The 17,236-nt window shown below is 38.2% G+C and overlaps 1 protein-coding gene across 5 annotated transcripts in view; it reads right to left on the bottom strand.

The window, feature by feature from the left end:
• GRM8 (glutamate metabotropic receptor 8) overlaps nucleotides 1–17,236 on the bottom strand; it is a 324,211-nt gene that overhangs the window by 216,645 nt on the left and 90,330 nt on the right. The window contains exon 1 of one of the 5 annotated variants that reach the window (XM_040652898.2): nucleotides 1,614–6,187. The exons of the other annotated variants lie outside the window; for them this stretch is intronic. The gene's annotated coding sequence lies outside the window, so the exon portion shown is untranslated. Of the gene's footprint in view, nucleotides 1–1,613; nucleotides 6,188–17,236 lie in introns of those variants that run through there. 5 annotated transcript variants of the gene reach the window in all.

The raw sequence follows: 17,236 nt of genomic DNA, 5'->3' as shown, positions 1-17,236 counted from the left end.
TCTGAGCTAGAAACACGCTGCTCATTGACAACTCAAGATAACCAAGGGCTTATTGATCTTTCTCCTCCTCTTTCCTTCACTAAGAGAATGATAAAGAGCCGCTGATGAGATAAAATGCACCATACTCAACATCAAGTAAAATGCATAAAAAGTTTAAAATTAGCTTAGAGTTATTGTCAACACAGTGTTAGTGGTTTTCTTTTTTGTAGAGCTAATTTTCTGCTTAAATTCTACACCAGATAGAAAGAAACGAATGGTAATATCAAATATGTACATCCTGGGAATGCAAAGCTGAACAAAATCCTGTGTGAGTGTATAAGAATATCCGTATTAGCACATGCCATCACTTGTTCGTTTGAGGTCAAAACTGGCTGGATATAAGCCAGATCCAGTCCAAAAAGCACAGACCCATGCCACCTTGGTTTATTATTTCAGGATTAGCACTGCAATAACACGTGCTGTTGGCTTGCACCCAGCTGTCTAAGAGCACAGATGGAACAGAAGCACAGCTGTCCAAAGCTGTCCATGTAAACATGGCCTGCATGTCACTGCAGATCTCTGTTTTAGGAGTTAGGACAGGAATTTCTTGGGATATACACAATGAACCTGATTCTCTCTTTGCTGACATTGATATAGGAAGTAGTGACAGAAAAGACAGTGGATTGCACACATAGGCACAGAAAGTACAGTACCGTAAGAACCTGGCTTAGGGGCATCTTCAAAATATATTCTTCTCCCTATTGTCTTAGTGTTCAACTGTTTCCTTCTCCAGCTTCTGTGTTAGTTTTTTCTCCCCTTGCATTTTACTAAATCTTGGACAGGTTCAGATGACACAATAGGTGGTTAAAGCTATACTTTCATATCCGGACATTTCATCAGTATATTAAGGCAGTACCTCATGGTTCCAATTTTCCTGAATATAAATTAAATCACTAGAAAGTAATTATCTTACTAATTTCTTTCCAGGTTGCATTGATACTTTACGCAGTTTCCCTGTGTTATGGCCCTACCTGGCAGGGTTCTCAGGATTTTCTATCTGCAGACAGCTTGATGAGCTCTTGCTGATAGCTGGAGAGTGAGTTAAAGTCACTTAGCATATTCCAGAAATAAATTAGCATCTTGTGACATCAGCTAACTACTTCATTGTAATCCTTAAGTGACTGTTTACTTCCACAGACAATTGATCAATAAAGCCAACACTAGTGACAGAATGAATAAGATTGGAAACTTTCAATAATGTTCAGTGTCAAGATGGAGGAAACTAAAAAGTGAAACAATCAGTTTTAAATCACAGTATTTTCACTTCTGTGAAGTTTTCCAAATGAATGAGGCAATGTTTTTGTGAATGACTGGATATACATAATTCTGTGACACTGAAAAAAAAACCAGTCTCCCTACTCCTGTTTGTACATCACAGATTTCCTAATTCCTGACAAGTTTCATAACATCAACAAAGAAAGAACATCTGATGCATCTATCTTGTTCTTTGTGACACATTTCCCAGTATTTAACAGTACTCTAAACATAATAAAAGAATCAAAAATGCTTTTGGGTGGAATGTATTTTTAAATCCGAAACAGGAAATGTAGAAAAAATATTTACTTCATTCTTACCTCTGCAGAAACTTCATCCCTACAGAAGCCATTGTAAGTGGTGCTGCAGCTCCCTGTGTCCTAGAGCCCCACTTCTGTTCATACCTACCACTATCTCATCCTTGACAGGCTTAAACAGATCAGAAACAACGTCAAACAAAAAGCTATTAGAATCAAACCTGGGTTCTGCTTCCCATTAAAGTCCCTCAAGGGATCTGAACCAAAATAGCATTCCTGGGCTAACAGAACATGGCTTTCCACAAAATAGTTACAGCTGTCACTTTCCTCAGTGACATGGTTCAGTTAATATCCTACCACTTTTTCTATAAAATATGCAAGAAGTGAGACACTGATATTTTATAGCTAATTCAACCTTCATCTTGCAACAGGAAAACCACAGACAACCCTGTCTGTCAAGCAGAGTGCGCACACTCCTGTTAATGTCTAAAGAGGAACAATTCTTCTCTGCTGCTGCTGTAGAAAACGTTCTGTGATGAAAACAGAAAAGAAATGAACCCCAACAGAAATTTTCAGAACTTGTTGCTTTAACACTTAAAGAAAAAAAAAATCCTCAGTAGTGAAGAGAGACTCTTTTTATTGAGATATTTTTAAGCTGTAGAAGGAAGTCAGATACACTTCCCTTTTGCTAAATGTATAATGATCCCAGTTTAAGAGATTATGGAAGCAAGTGATGATCCACTTGTTACAACACAGCTATGCTTGTATTCAGTGAAGGAGATTCAGTGAAGGAGCTCTAACACTGTGTGCTCTGTTCAGAAAGCTTCTATTTTTCTTTCACATCTAATCACTCTCCTCTTTCAGCAGCCACTGTCAGATGTTTTCTAAAATGAAAAGGTGCACATTTTTTCCATGCAGGTTTCTAATCTGAGTTGTAATTCTTTGATTTAAAAGAACATATCAACTTATTTCTAACACTTGCCATTATCTGCTGCACAGCATACCTTACATCTCCCAGAAATTTTAAACTCAGACCCATACATTTATGTTGAACTGTGAATTCTGTTTTCTCATGTTTTCTGCTTAAGTCTCTAAATTCTCAGGTGCAGAGATCAACTTTCTGTAGATCAGCTACCACATCACTAGTACTCTACAGCATTCAGCTACAAAAACATTCTAGATTTGGCTGACGATAGTCAGCAAGTGGAACTGTTCAGCATCACTTGCTGAACCTTTTGTATCTTAGATAATACTACCTGGTAAACAAAATTTTTCTCCTTGAACTTGTTCAGCACCATTTCTAGCTCCTGAATATAACAATACCTTTTAATCTATAAAGAATATTTTTTCTTCTTGAGTTACATGCAGGTTAGTTCAAATCATCTGCTCCTCAGCAAGCTCCTTTTGTCTCCTATCTTAAAACTTCTTCTATGAATCATCAATGTTTTAACTTCAGAACTCAAAACTGATTACATCGTTTAAATATTCCTCTTTACTAACATGCATTGAGGTAATATCGCTTTGCTGTTACCAGTATTACCTCACTGACAAGGGAACAGTTTTAAACTAAGACAGGGGAGGTTTAGGTTAGATATTAGGAGGAAATTTTTTCATACAGAGGGTGGTGACACACTGGAACAGGTTGCCCAAGGAGGTTGTGGATGCCCCACCCCAGGAGGCATTCAGGGCCAGGCTGGATGTGGCTCTGGGCAGCCTGGTCTAGTGACTGGCGACCCTGCACATAGCAGGGGGGTTGAAACTACATGATCATTATGGTCCTTTTCAACCCAGGCCATTCTATGACTGTACCCAACTGATTTCTTTAGCCCAATTCGCCAAAGCACCTTATTGGACGCTCTTTACTGTTGTTTAATCATGTCTGGCCCTGCATTTAAACTCATCTAGCTTCAACTTACTATAGCTTGAGTGCATCCATCTTTTCCACAGTGATCAGGACTGTTTATAGGTATGACCTGTCCTCAACGTTTTAGCACTTACTTTATCATTTCACTATTCTTTACGGTACCTATAATTTTAATCAGATTCCCAAACACTCATCTCAAATTTTAATGTCTATACATAGGAAGTGTTTCTGGTCAAATGAAAACTTGTGGTTCTTCTTAATAAGTTTTCACCAAGTTACTGCTCAGTGAGTTAAGCAAGTCCTTCTGATTACACACTGTAGGTGCTCCATATGGTCAGAGTTTAGATATTAATGTACGGTTTATATCAAGGAGACTACACTCCCCATACTGAATAACCTTCCAGAGGAAACCAACCTTTCTCAGATGTCATAGGTCACCTAGACAGACCTAGCCTTTTACTTTGACCAAGTGTAGAGACTAAAGTTAGATTGCAAGATTTTCTTTTCCTCCTCCTATCTCCACATGTACAGTCTTTTTAACATGACAAAACACCTGTGCATTGATAGCACATTTCTATGACACAGCCTTCACCATTGTTTCCACAGAGATAAATGAGAAAGCAGGTTAGGATTCATTTGCAAGAGACTTACTGAGATGAAAGAGACAGCAGCAACCACATAAACAACTAGAGCACTGGTTTGGCTCACAGCTTAAAGTCTTACCAGATCCTTATCCATTTTTTGCAAAATTAGTAAATCAGATCTCCTCAGAACTTTGTCTGACTTAAATAAAAAAGTCTTTAAATTCATCATGTTAGAATGAAAGACCATTTTGAACAATGGTCTTGAGTATGCCCTCACTCAAGTAATCTGCAAGTGATTGTACCATGTATGTGTCATATGCACAAACACAGTCACTGACACACATAGAAAGGGCAAAATCCATGTGGAATTTGGCAACTGAGATTAAGAGGTAACACTTGGGATTCTGAGATCAGGTACTGGAAACATTTTGTATCCCAGATTATTAACCTCATCAAAATAAAGCCAACACTGCAAAAATCAGCTTTATTTCATCAAGTGAAAATGGTTAAATCAGATTTAGGAACAGAGTTCAAGTAATCAGCTTACCTAACATGCTCTCCCCATTCAGGAGTCCTGTTTTATCTCATTATTGCTTTTTTTAAACTCATTCTCCACAATCACAAATGTTGCTTAAATTCTGTTCAAGAGCCACAAGTAAGCACATTCAGGAGACCATTCGTATTTGTGTAGATCCTACAGAGATGCTCACCAAATGAGCATTTGTTCAACTATACTGGGAACATATCCCATTTTACAGTTCTCAGTTTCCTGAAGGTGAGAAGATGTCAACAGGAGTTGATGATGCCAAGCAATCCACCAGCACCTTAAATACTTGCATGCTGCATTGCAGATCTCTCAACTCTAAACTGGTATACATGGAGTAACATGAAAAGACTGTGAATAAAAGTAAATAAAATTCCTCCTAAATAACATTTATTCTTAGATATTACACAGATTTATATATATATATGATTATAGAAAGAAGTTTCACATGACTAATCTTAAAAACATGAGTACTCTTCCTGTTTAGTCATGCATGTGAAAACATTTTCAATAGACTAACAGCACGTCAATACAGTACAAACTGCCTTCATAATTTCAGTTTCTCAGTATCTTGATTTTTTTTTATTTAAACAAATTTAAATATTCTTTGCATTAGTAGTAGTTCATGTAGCAAACTTCATGAAGACATTTCAGTTTTCAACATCTACCTTTTATCCCCTTTACCCCAATCCTCACAGAAAGATTCATTAGACTAGAGGAATATTGTTCCATTAAATATATTTAACAATTATCCACTCCTTTGGTCTGGGAGTGGTATCTGTTTGAGAAAAATAGCAATCATAATCATTTGGCTCAATATTTTAAGAAAACAAGAGTTTATATGATGCTAATGTTCATTTATTATCTTTACTTCTGACACCTAAAAGAAAATGATAGCAACTGTAAGCGCTTCTAAAGAAAAGAGGAACCACGCAAGGATAAACTCCCACAGAAAATTTAAGTATACTTAAGATGCATACACAGACAGAGAAAGAAAACAATTTGTTTCTCAATGATTCATCCCTTTCTCAGAACTTTTTTTTTTTTCTCTTAGATGCTATCTTTTGTTTTGTTTTGTTTGTTTGTTTTGTTTTGTTTTGTTTTGTTTTGGAGGGCTTTTCTGTAAAACTGATGGTCTTAAGCTGACATTCTGACTTGGCATGTGGAGTGGATGGAAAGAGGGAAAGAACTGATGTGTCTAAATATGACAAATACACAATATAACAATAACTGTGTATGGCTGTGTCTCTATAAGTATGTTGTCTGGTCCTCTGCACACACAAAATCCCCTGATTCCTATCTTTATCATGAAGGTCCTAATAACCCTTGTTACTGTCTCCCCAAATGCAACACGTGGATTACAGGCACTATGAATATTCAAGATACACCAATGCCACTGTGGTGGCTGTTTCATCACGCAGACATTTTTGAGGAATTGGTGAACAGTATTCCAGATTTCTTCTATGTGAAAAGTCAAGGACAGCTGTAGACGTGGTGTGGTGGTTTCACACTGATGGCTAACTGAACTCCATCTCACCACTTTCTCACTCTTCCCTTCAAATTGGAAGAAAATGTAATAAGAAGTGCTAAAGGGTTGAGATGAAGACAGGAAGATCACTCACCAATTACCAGCATCTGACAAAACAGACATAGCATAGGGTGGTTAATGCAACTCATTGCCCATTATTAACAGACTACGGCATTGAGAAAATAGAAGCAAACAAAAAACACCTTCCCCCCTCCTCCTCACTCCTAGCTGTTCAGGAGAACAAGGATTTGCACCACCTCTCTGGGCAACCTGTTCCAGTGCTTCACTACCTTCATCGTAAAAATGTTCTTCCTTATATCCAGTCTAAAACTGGATATAACTAAAAACTTTTTTAGTTTGAAACCACTTCCCCTTATCTTATCACAACAGAACCTGCTACATAGTCTGTCTCCTTCCTTCTTACAGTCCCCCTGAAAGGCCACTCTCAGGTCTCCCTGGAGACTTCTCCAGGATGAACAGCTGCCGCTCTCTCAGTCTGTCCTCATAGGAGAGGTGTTCCATTCCCTTGGATCATTTCTGTGGCCCTCCTCTGGATGTGCTCCAGCAGATCCATGTCTCTCCTGTACTGAGGACTCCATCAACTGGATGCAGTACTCCAGGTGAGGCCTCACAGTGGAGAGTAGAGAGGCAGGATCATCCTCCCTTGACCTGCTGGCCACACTTCTTTTGATGCAGCCCAGGATACAGTTGACCTTCTGGACTGTGAGGGCACATTGCTAGCTTATGTCCAGCTTCCATCTACCACTGTGCCCAAGTACGTAAAGCTTCCCTCACAGTTATTTGAATTGGTCACACTCCATTTCTTAGACACTGTAGTTAATCTCTTCATCATTACTCCCTTACTTTTATCAGAAATTAAGACTAGTTTCTGTTCTGGAATTTCAGCTCTTTATAGAGGTTTTTATTTATTATGCTGAGCTTTTTTGTTTGATTTTTGGCTTTGTTCCTCTTTGTTGTTCTTTTGGTGTTGTTTTTTTTGTTTGTTTGTTTGTTTGTTTGTTTTTGCCAATTTCTTTAGGAAAAGAATTTAAGAAAGCAAGCAGCACAAAGAAATTGAAATGATTTTACGCAAAGGCTTTAGGTAAGTGTTAGTCACCCATACATGAACACCCAGTGCTTTTTTTAGGTGCTGTAAGTGCACCCATTGTCCTGAGGTACTGTCTCTATACTGGCTGGTGCAGTACAGGAACAAGAGAACAACTCGTGCTTTTCCAGAAACCGTGGCTGGAGGTCAAGTGATAACACATGTAAACATCACTAAGTAACTTTCTTTCACCTGCTGTATTCTGCCCTTTTTCTGATATCACGAAAACCCTCATGCAAAACATAAAACTGTGGTTTAACAAACAAAAATAGAGTGCACTGATATATTTTCTGGTTCTCTAATAATACCTTTCTAAACACAACTAATGTAAGAAGTTTCAATAAATGAAGTTCTATTCTGATAAAGATAAGGTTTTTTTATATATAGCTGTATTTTTCCTTCAGAAAATATGTCTTTTTCATGTCACATCAGTCTAAAATAATTTTGTATTTATTCTATATTTATATAATATGCATTATTATTTATAGGTAATAGTTTCAGGTTCTTCACCACAGCAATTGCTATCCATGGCACTTTCTTGATTTTTAGCATCCTTCTTGTTCTGGAAAGCCCAGTTCTGATGATTTTTTTTCTAGTTGTAGTGTTAACATATCTTAGATAGGGGCATTATCACCTTCTGTTCTAGCTGTGATGTCTCTAAATATGTTGCAATTCTAAACCGCTTTGACTTTTTGCTGCCATATTTCACAAGAAACCTATATCTAATTGTCTATTATTGCCCATAGGTCTGTTTTTCAACATTATTGATCTCCATCAATCTTCTTCCCGTTGAAGGTGCTAGCAGTAATTTTCCCAAGATATAATCAATCTTCCTTTTGGCTCATTCTTTAAATCTTCTCTAGGTACCTGCCACTACGGTACAGTGCAATGCTATCTCAGTGTTTTTAACATAGAAAAGAACACACTGAAAATTAGTAATTATGCATTTATAATCTTTTTAGAAAAAAATGATTTGGTCTAGTTAGAGATAGAAGATCATTATTCAAAGAGGTATATCAGGATTACAAGGTCACTTGCAGCCAATGACACCCTACCTGAATTTCAACAAAAACTGGGATTTCTCCCACAGCTCAGTCTCAGCACAGATGGAGAAGTACAGCCCACACTAAGTGAACAGCATTACATGGTCCTGCTCACCAGGTCACGTCAGGCACAGCACAGCAATAAGTTAAGAAGGCCACACTAGACACCTACACGTTTCTGAAGTAATAGCAGGGAATCAGAGAACCACCTGCTGTGGACTAACAGTTCCTTCATCTCTGGCAGCCCCCTGCTTAGCAGTTCGGAAGGAAGCCATAATCTTATTCAACATCAGTGAGTACTGAACACTCAACGTTTCCTCAAAGACCTAATGTAACAGGCAACATATTTCAGTCATCTTTTTACTGTTACAAAACTTTTTTGGGCATTCATTTGCTATTAGGCATTTAAAACCTTGGATTTTTCAAGGTGTTCATTATTATGAATAAGAAATATGTCTCCATAATCAATAAAGTCTGCAAAATAGATTCTTCCTGTGTTTTTAAGACTTTCTTTTTTGAGCTAGTTCTTGATATAATAATAGTATTAACAGAGATAGTACAATAGAGCTTTGTCAAGATACTATTTTGTTTTATTTAAAATAACACTTTTATAACTTCTCTGCTAATGTAACTTGTATAAACAGGATAATTCATTCTTCTTTGTTTTCTTTTGATTTTCTCTTTGACATTGATGACAATAGGTTATTTTATCATTATAAAGTTTTTAATTCTTCTTTAATAGAGAACTACATGCAATGTATCAAACTTTGTCTTAAACTGCAGCACAAAGTCTCTCTGAACTAGAGTTTCTCTGTAGGCTTCCACTATGAGATCTATACTTTTATGCAAGTCTTAATGAAGTCTCAGTAATGAGTGCAGAGTACGCCACCATTTTCTTTAATCAAGTTCTTGTCAAAATAAGACACTGAAATTTTGTATTTTATTTTAAATAAATAAATATGGCATGGAACAAGTTCTAACATCTCAACTACAGCAAGGCATTCAAACTCTGCTATTCATTCTGAGAAGCCTACTCTATGAAGATATGTTTCATGAGCAACAATCCACATTTTCCACATTACCTCTGAAAGAAATCCACTAGACTATCTCCCTCTTCTCTCTGGAGGACCTTCTCAGTCTACACCTTAGCTACAGTCTCTGTAAAATAATCTGATGATTAGTAATTAGTCAATCTGCTCAGTAGAAAGGCCTACCTATGTTTATATTACCTACCATAAAATAACTGAGGTGTACACAGGGCTACCTACATTCCTCTACGTCTATTCTCATTTCTTACTTCCATCCTAGAGACCATTTATAACAATCCATATCCTGTTTCCATATGCTACAGAGTCTTGAGGTAGAGACTGTCTTTGTATCAATACAGTGAATACAACATCAGGATGCCAGATTTGATGGAAAACTTTTGATGTTATTAACAGAAAGGGAGAACTACAATTACCTCAATGAAATTTAGCTACAGAAAGATCACAATCTTACGAAGCAATCCAAGAAAACAAGCTGCTTGATCCATGAAGGCCTTAAGAAGAGAAGTGTGAGGATCTTATTTTGAATCATTTCTAAGTAGCTCAGAACAGCCTGAGAGAAAAAAACTGGAAAGTTATGATGCACTTCTCCTCACAGATGACATAAACCCTATCTTCTCTCTTTTCTTTATAAATAGTTCATACTCTTACTAACTTAATTAATAAGAAATGTGAAATTCCTGAGCATACTTGCAAATCTAAACTATGAACAATTCAACCAAGTGTGCTTCCTGAATACCCTGCAACAGAATTCCCAGAATAGCAGCAATAGCATTTGCTAATGTTTGTTTTAATCCACATTTTATGCAGTTTTACAACCCTTTCTACCTCACAGTCTGTGTTCCCCAGTCTGTGCTATCTGTGTTACAGATTCTCTCACACTACCAGTGCTCTCCAGCATACAGGCAGAGGGAGCATAACGATTCTTCCTCACTTCAGGATGACAACTGTGCCCATGCAAACACTAGAATACAAACCACATAATTATGATACTAATAGGAAAGGAGTCAGGACAGTGTGAAAAAACTCTGCAAAGATTCAGACTTGGACTGTATATGTGTTACTTGATTTTCTGAGGAACAGGAACACAGATAAATTACAATCAGATATTTTCTTGGCACAGTATTCTAAAGAGTATTTGTCACTGCTCTGCAGTAAATGCTCTCATACATGCTACAAAGATAAGATACATCACATTAAGGGTAGCAGCATGTGTCCACACCACTACTGCAGTATTATGAAAGATGCACTAAATTTACTGTCCCCTATAATTTGTTCACATGCATTTATCTAAAGTGACATCTTCAAAAATGATGAAATCATGAAGATAGAGATAAGTTGCTGGAGTACTTGCAGCGCTACCAGAGGAATATCACCATCTGAGTCTTGAAACACGACTAAGAAACCTGGACATATCTAAAGATATACCTTTCAGATTTTCAGCAGCAATCTTAGTAAAAGTTTCAAGATGTTTCGTGTTTCAAGGAACAATCCAGGAATAACATCCATCATTCTGGGTCATATCAACATCTTACATAGCTGATTACTAATGAAAGAGAGGTACAGCTCTGCCTTATAACTGCAACCAGGTTTTAACAGGATTCTTCAGAAAGAAACTCCAAAGGAAAACAAAACAAAGACTGAAATGTAAAGGAACTCTACTTAAACTGATTTTTAGACATGCTCTCCCCTACTGCTCATAGAGACTTGATTTGAAAATTAGGTGCGCAGAGCCACTGAATATCAGTCCTGAGAACAATATTCAAAGAACCCAAATTCCTCTAAAAAAAATTATTACATTTGAAAAACAGCAGAAAGGTAGGTAGGTCACTCTGAAACTAATGCCTTATTTATTTCCACGGAAACAACAACAGAGACAAAAAGCACAGTAACACTATTTGATAGAGCAAAAGTCTCAGCTACAGAACTCTATTTTTCAATATCACCACCATTAGCTGTGCATTTTCACCAGCCATGAACAACAGCCTACGTGCTCCACTTGTAAAAATCTGTACTAGCAGAGGTGACCCACTGTTGCTGTCACCACTACCGAGACACACCACCCACTGCCTCATCGTGCTCACATCCACTTGTCTGTTCTCCATAAGCAGTCAGCAAGCATCAGTGAATGTCAACAGGTGCAAATTTTTCTGCATGGAATCATTCAATGACGCACCTTTGCTTCACACACACTTCCACGTCAGATGCCATTTCATCAAACTGCCCCCTGCTGCCATCTGTCTGAAAGCAACAAAACATAACGGAATATTGGTGGGAAGGTTCAACCTCTGCTGCCATACCGTCAACATCTACCTCTGATGTCATGGGCAGACATTCTAACACAGGAGGCATTATTTTCAGACGAGTCCTTGTACAACCCTCCTCATTACTGAAAGAGCAGCTTCTTCCTACACTCAATTGAAGTAACACAATCTTGACAGCTATTCCAGTAGGAAACTGGGCTTGATGGGCTCTGGTGATGTCTAGGCCAGGCAATTCCTCCTGCGCAGGAAGAATCACAGATAGCTCAAGGTCAATTTACCACACCTTACATCACCACTGTACTGTTCCTATTCCTTCTCCAAGACACCTCATTGATCTCTCTTGACATCTTCTGAAACTTGATAGGAATTACTGAAAACACTTTTTACGGGTCTTTACTAGACTATCTGATTCCAGTTTGACCAGATCTAATCCCCAAGCTTGAAAATAACAATAAATAATTTATGGCAGCTCATAATCTACTACAGAAAAGTGAAATATCAGGCCATATAACTGAAATACACAAAGCATTATAGATATGTGGTTTTGCACTGCAAATAAGAGGATAACATCCATTTGCAAAATACAAACTTGGATTCCAGCCTGACTGCCTGTCTGGTAAGATGGAGGCATAGGTAGCCTCCCAATCAATTCTGCCTGTCCCACAGGCAACCTTGTCAATAAATGACTGTGTTGTTACTTTTAAAATTTCATTAAAGATGCTCCTAAGCAAGATATGTTTCTTTAAGACTTTTTTTTTTAATTTTTAAAACTTTCACTTCAACATTTTTACTTTCTGTTCTCTCCAGACTTCATCAGAAGCCGTATTACATTTTCTACTAAATGCTAACAGAAGTCTAGTGCCTTGACGATACATTGCTCATGGCAGCATCACCTAGAATAAACAAGAGCCAATTTCTGCATCAGATGAGATCAGCGGAACAAAACCCCTTCTTTTCCTGAAATTCACAAAAAACACGGTGAATAACAGACATGAGCTAGCAAATCATGCTCACAATTTAAATATCATCATATCCACAAGACAAGCTATCTCCAAACATTTTTGATCATACACCCTTTTCAGTAAAAAACCACTTCAGTAGGCATCTCCAATGTATATTTATAATGTACACATGCTACTAATATACTATTAATATTATAAAGCCTACATAGAAATAGAAAATAAAAATGATAAGATAAAGATGAAATAAACATTCTTGTTAAGATGTGGTTATTCTATTTTATTAACAGTACGAAAATATTTTCTTCCTGCACCTCAATGTACTGTCTTGCATCTCCCCAAGGGTGTGTGCATCCCACTTGAAGACCCCCTGCACCAGACCTGCCATTCCTCTACCATACAACACACACTGATGTTATGCTTACAGCAGCGCAGAGACAAAACACAAGTACAATGCACATTTATTAGAGGTTTATTGATATGGCATAATTGTGCCGTAGGTGTGGCTGACACTCATAAACACAATCCTTTTGGCTACCCTGACTGTAGGAACCTTGTTTTATAGCATTGATATTGGGGCAACAGCTGTGGAAAGCAGGAGACTGTGTCCTACGCAAATCAAAATCAAAGTCCACTCTGATTATGTGCTCTGTACTACTGAACATCTGTCAGTGCCAAAAGGCACTCAGCTGATTGTTCCATGCAGACCTTTATTTTCGCTGTGCTGCAAAGCAGTTTGTGTAGAGCAAGTCTGTGTGGGTAGAAAAAAAAAGTCAAAATGCTCCACCAGCCCTAGGCCTGAATATTTTGCCTGTTCCCCAGAAAGTGCATATAAATCAGGCAATCACTGCTGACAGCAGTATCACCTACATTTCAGTGTCTGAATGTTAGATAACAGAATACAGGGTAGCCATCCCAGATCTGTTTGTAGTCATTTGGGAGAAACATGTCATACCAGAGTGCTGATCACTTCATTCTATTACAGAAATGTAAGGTAAGACAATAAATTATCACCAGAAGGTCCCTTCATCTTTCTGTGCTGTCTATGAGAAGTTTAAGATAACTACTCCTGGCACAAATAGGCAGTGTTTGAACCCTTAACACGGGAGAGGTGAATACAGCTCCATATGCCTGCCTGTTCCACACTACATGCTGCAGACATGGTTTTAATATTTGGAAACGCTTGAGATAAAGTTTCCCTCACTATTTATAACCAGCCTCATTTCTCACCCTACATTCTTCTGATACAAACGTCAGTGAGACAACGAAGACTACCACTATAACTGCATTTCTGTCACCCTGTTTTCATACAGTTTCTTACAATAGCTCTTATTTAATTTGTTACTGTGGCACTTAGAATACCATGTACATGAATATCATTACCTACAGAGCTGTCTTGTGCATTCACAATGAGTTCCAGCTTCCTGACCTTTAGACAAGAATAAAAGGAACAGTTATTCAAGCAGTTCTTTAAATTTTGGTACCATCTACAGGGCAGTGCCATTTTACTATGTGAATACACTATCTACACCTGTGGCCTGGACAGGTATACCCTTCTTTGGGTAAGGAACTGGCTAGAGGGCCGTGCCCAGTGGGTAGTAGTTAATGGAGTTAAGTCCAGCTGGCGACCCGTTACAAGTGGTGTCCCCCAGGCGTCAGTACCAGAGCCTGTCTTGTTTAATATCTTTATTGATGACCTGGATGAGATTCTCCCTACCCTCAGTGAGTTTGCAGATGACATCAAGTTGACAGGTAGTGTCGATCTGCCTGAGCGTAGGGAGGTCCTTCAGAGGGATCTAGATAAGCTGGATCGCAGGACTGAGGTGAATGGGATGAGGTTCAACAAGGCCAAGTGCTGGGTTCTGCACTTTGGCTACAATAACCCCATGCAGTGCTATAGGCTTGGGGATGAGTGGCTGGATGACTGTGAAGAGGAAAGGGACCTGGTGGTGTTGGTTGATGCTCGGCTGAACATGAGACACCAGTTTGCCCAGGTGGCCAATAGGGCCAATGCCATCCTGGCCAGCATTAGGAATAGTGTGGCCAGCAGGAGCAGGGAGGTAATCATCCTCTGTACTCAGAGCCGGGGAGGACACACCTCAAGTATGGTGTTGAGTTTTGGGCCCCTCACTACTAGAAAGACATTGAAACACTGGAACGTGTCTAGAGAAGGGTAATGAAACTGGTGAGGGGACTAGAGCACAAGTCTTATGAGGAGCGGCTGAGGGAGCTGGGATTGTATAGTCTGGAGAAGAGGAGGCTCAGGGGAGACCTCATTGCACTCTACAACTTCCTGAAGGGAGGCTGTGATAAGGAGGGGTTTGGCCTCTTCTCCCAGGCAACAAACAGGACCCAAGGAAATGGCCACAAGTTGTACCAGAGGAGGTTTAGATTAGACATAAGGAACAACTTTTTCTCTCAGGGAGTGGTCAGGCACTGGAATAGCCTGCCCAGGAAGGTGGTGGAGTCGCTGTCCCTGGTAGTGTTCAAGAGGCATCTGGATGAGGAGCTACGAGATATGGTTTAGTGGCTTGTGGTAGCAATGGTAATGGGAGGACAGTTGGACTAGATTGTCTTGTAGGTCCCTTCCAACCTTGTGATTCTAAGATTCTATGATTCTACGCTGATGCCTGAATCATAAAAAAAAGATCAAAACAAAAACCATGGAGAATGTATATGATATATAGAAGAGCTACTGGCATAATGACAGCCTCTGGTATGCCAGTCAGAAGGAAAAAGACGAGTTAAAAGAGTAAAAAGTTAAAGAGAAGGGAAGTAAGACAATGAGGAAAGAGAAGGATCAGAAGGAAGGAAGGGACAAACAGGGAGAACAAGTCAGCCCATGAGAAGAACTATGCTGACTGCCTAATGAAAGCAGTAATGTCCACGCCTCAGCGCATCTGGAGCAGCCTCCTTCCAAGCAGCAAACCAAACACTTGGTGTGCTGAACATTTGAACATCTCCACCCCACATCAAGGTTTGTCAACTACTGCCATGGTCTACTACTGCTACTCCAAAGCACTGATCAGAATGACCTGGGGCAAGACATATGCCACTGAAACAAATCAGGTATCTTATGACTAAGCACATCCCTCAGGAAACAGACCTGTCTGCTATTTGTGTATCTACAGGAAGTTACTATTACTGAGACAGGAAAAAAAAAATGTAGCAGAAATGTTCAGTGACTTAAACTGACAAAGATATTCCCAATACTCACAGCAAAATATTTCTTATTTCCCTTCTGCAGTTTCCTTTGGATTTTTTTTGGCAACAAAAACCTTTGTAATTCTATCAACACAGTTAAACTGAAATACAATCTCTACTATGAATGAAACATTCAAAGTATTAAAGAACACTTTGCATTCTTTCCTTTCTTAGCCTTTGATAGATTAGTAAGTCTACTACCAGTTCAGTTTGTGAAAAGTTTTTTAATTGCAGTAATCACACACCTAGAAGGTCAGATTGCTCAGGTACTCCAGACCATAGAAATATCATTTGTATAACTTCTTTGCTCTTATTTTGTACCTCACTTTTAGTATATACAATAAAACTATACTGTGTAGTTTTGGCCAAATTTTACTACAACTGTCATATTGCTTAGGGAACTTTCTTTTAAATACCTCGAGAACACATTTTTCTCCCCTAAACTCTTGCATGAGGTGTTGTGAATCATAAAAAAACATGGCAGCATCACACTCTTGAAGCAACTGCATTCTAGGGAGGTAGGTACTAGTACTTCTTTGTGTATTTATTAAAAAAAAAAAAAAAATCTCTTACTCAAATTCCTACTATCTTTAGAAGTTTTAAAACTCCCTCAGAACATAGGCAGTTGTACATAATCAGAGAATTAAAAATACTATGTTAACTTTCCTTTTGTCATTTAATGCTTTTAGGACACACAGATGTATAGTGGTAAGAGTCACGCTGGATGGTAAAACATCCATTTGAACTAGACAGGTAACCTTGTGCTCAGAGAGCATCAAATTTGTCACTTGTTGAAACAATTCATAATTAAATCTCCATGTTCTTTCATGATTCCAATCTTTTCAGCTCCTTGTAGCGTACTACAATAAGTACTTGAAAATTGAAACAACAAATCCCTAAGGTACAGGGCTACGCTTTGCCTGTCAAACCCAATATTCATAGCTTTTATTCATTGTCCGGCTGCTGCCTTAATAGTTCTCTTGTTTACCATATTCTTCATGATAAGAAATTAAAATATTTCATGAAAATATATAATGAAAGTGATAGCATTTGTGCTGTCAAATATATATCAAGAAATAAAGCATGTTAAAAAAGGAGGGGACTACTAAAATTAACAAATGACAAAAGTTGCTAGTTGTTCATGAAGATCATTCTACAAAGACATCATATTTAATGGAATCTTCAATACATACTTCACCTCCTCAGTTCTCAGGGTATTTTACTCTCCATCTTCAGGTGATTTACGATCAAAAAGGTTGTTTTCAAAACAATAGTTATCCTACTAACAGGTGATATAGTGCAAGAACACACATTTGGTCTGCTATTCAGAGAAATTGAGGTATTTTCTCAGAAATGTGTTCACTTTCACCAGTATTTTCATTTTGTCATTTAGAAGTTGCAATTTTCAGTAACTGTGAGATTGCTTTTTTTGATTTATTGTCTTTTCTGATACTCCAAAGAAATAACATCTGTTCAGTATTCAGGAAACACTACAGTATTTAAGGCACTGGATGAAACTCTTGCACTGGGAAAACATCGAGCAAC

Source organism: Gallus gallus, chromosome 1, assembly GCF_016699485.2.
Source record: "Gallus gallus isolate bGalGal1 chromosome 1, bGalGal1.mat.broiler.GRCg7b, whole genome shotgun sequence".
NCBI classification, from domain to species: Eukaryota; Metazoa; Chordata; class Aves; order Galliformes; family Phasianidae; genus Gallus; species Gallus gallus.
This window is presented reverse-complemented; position numbering and strand designations above follow the sequence as displayed.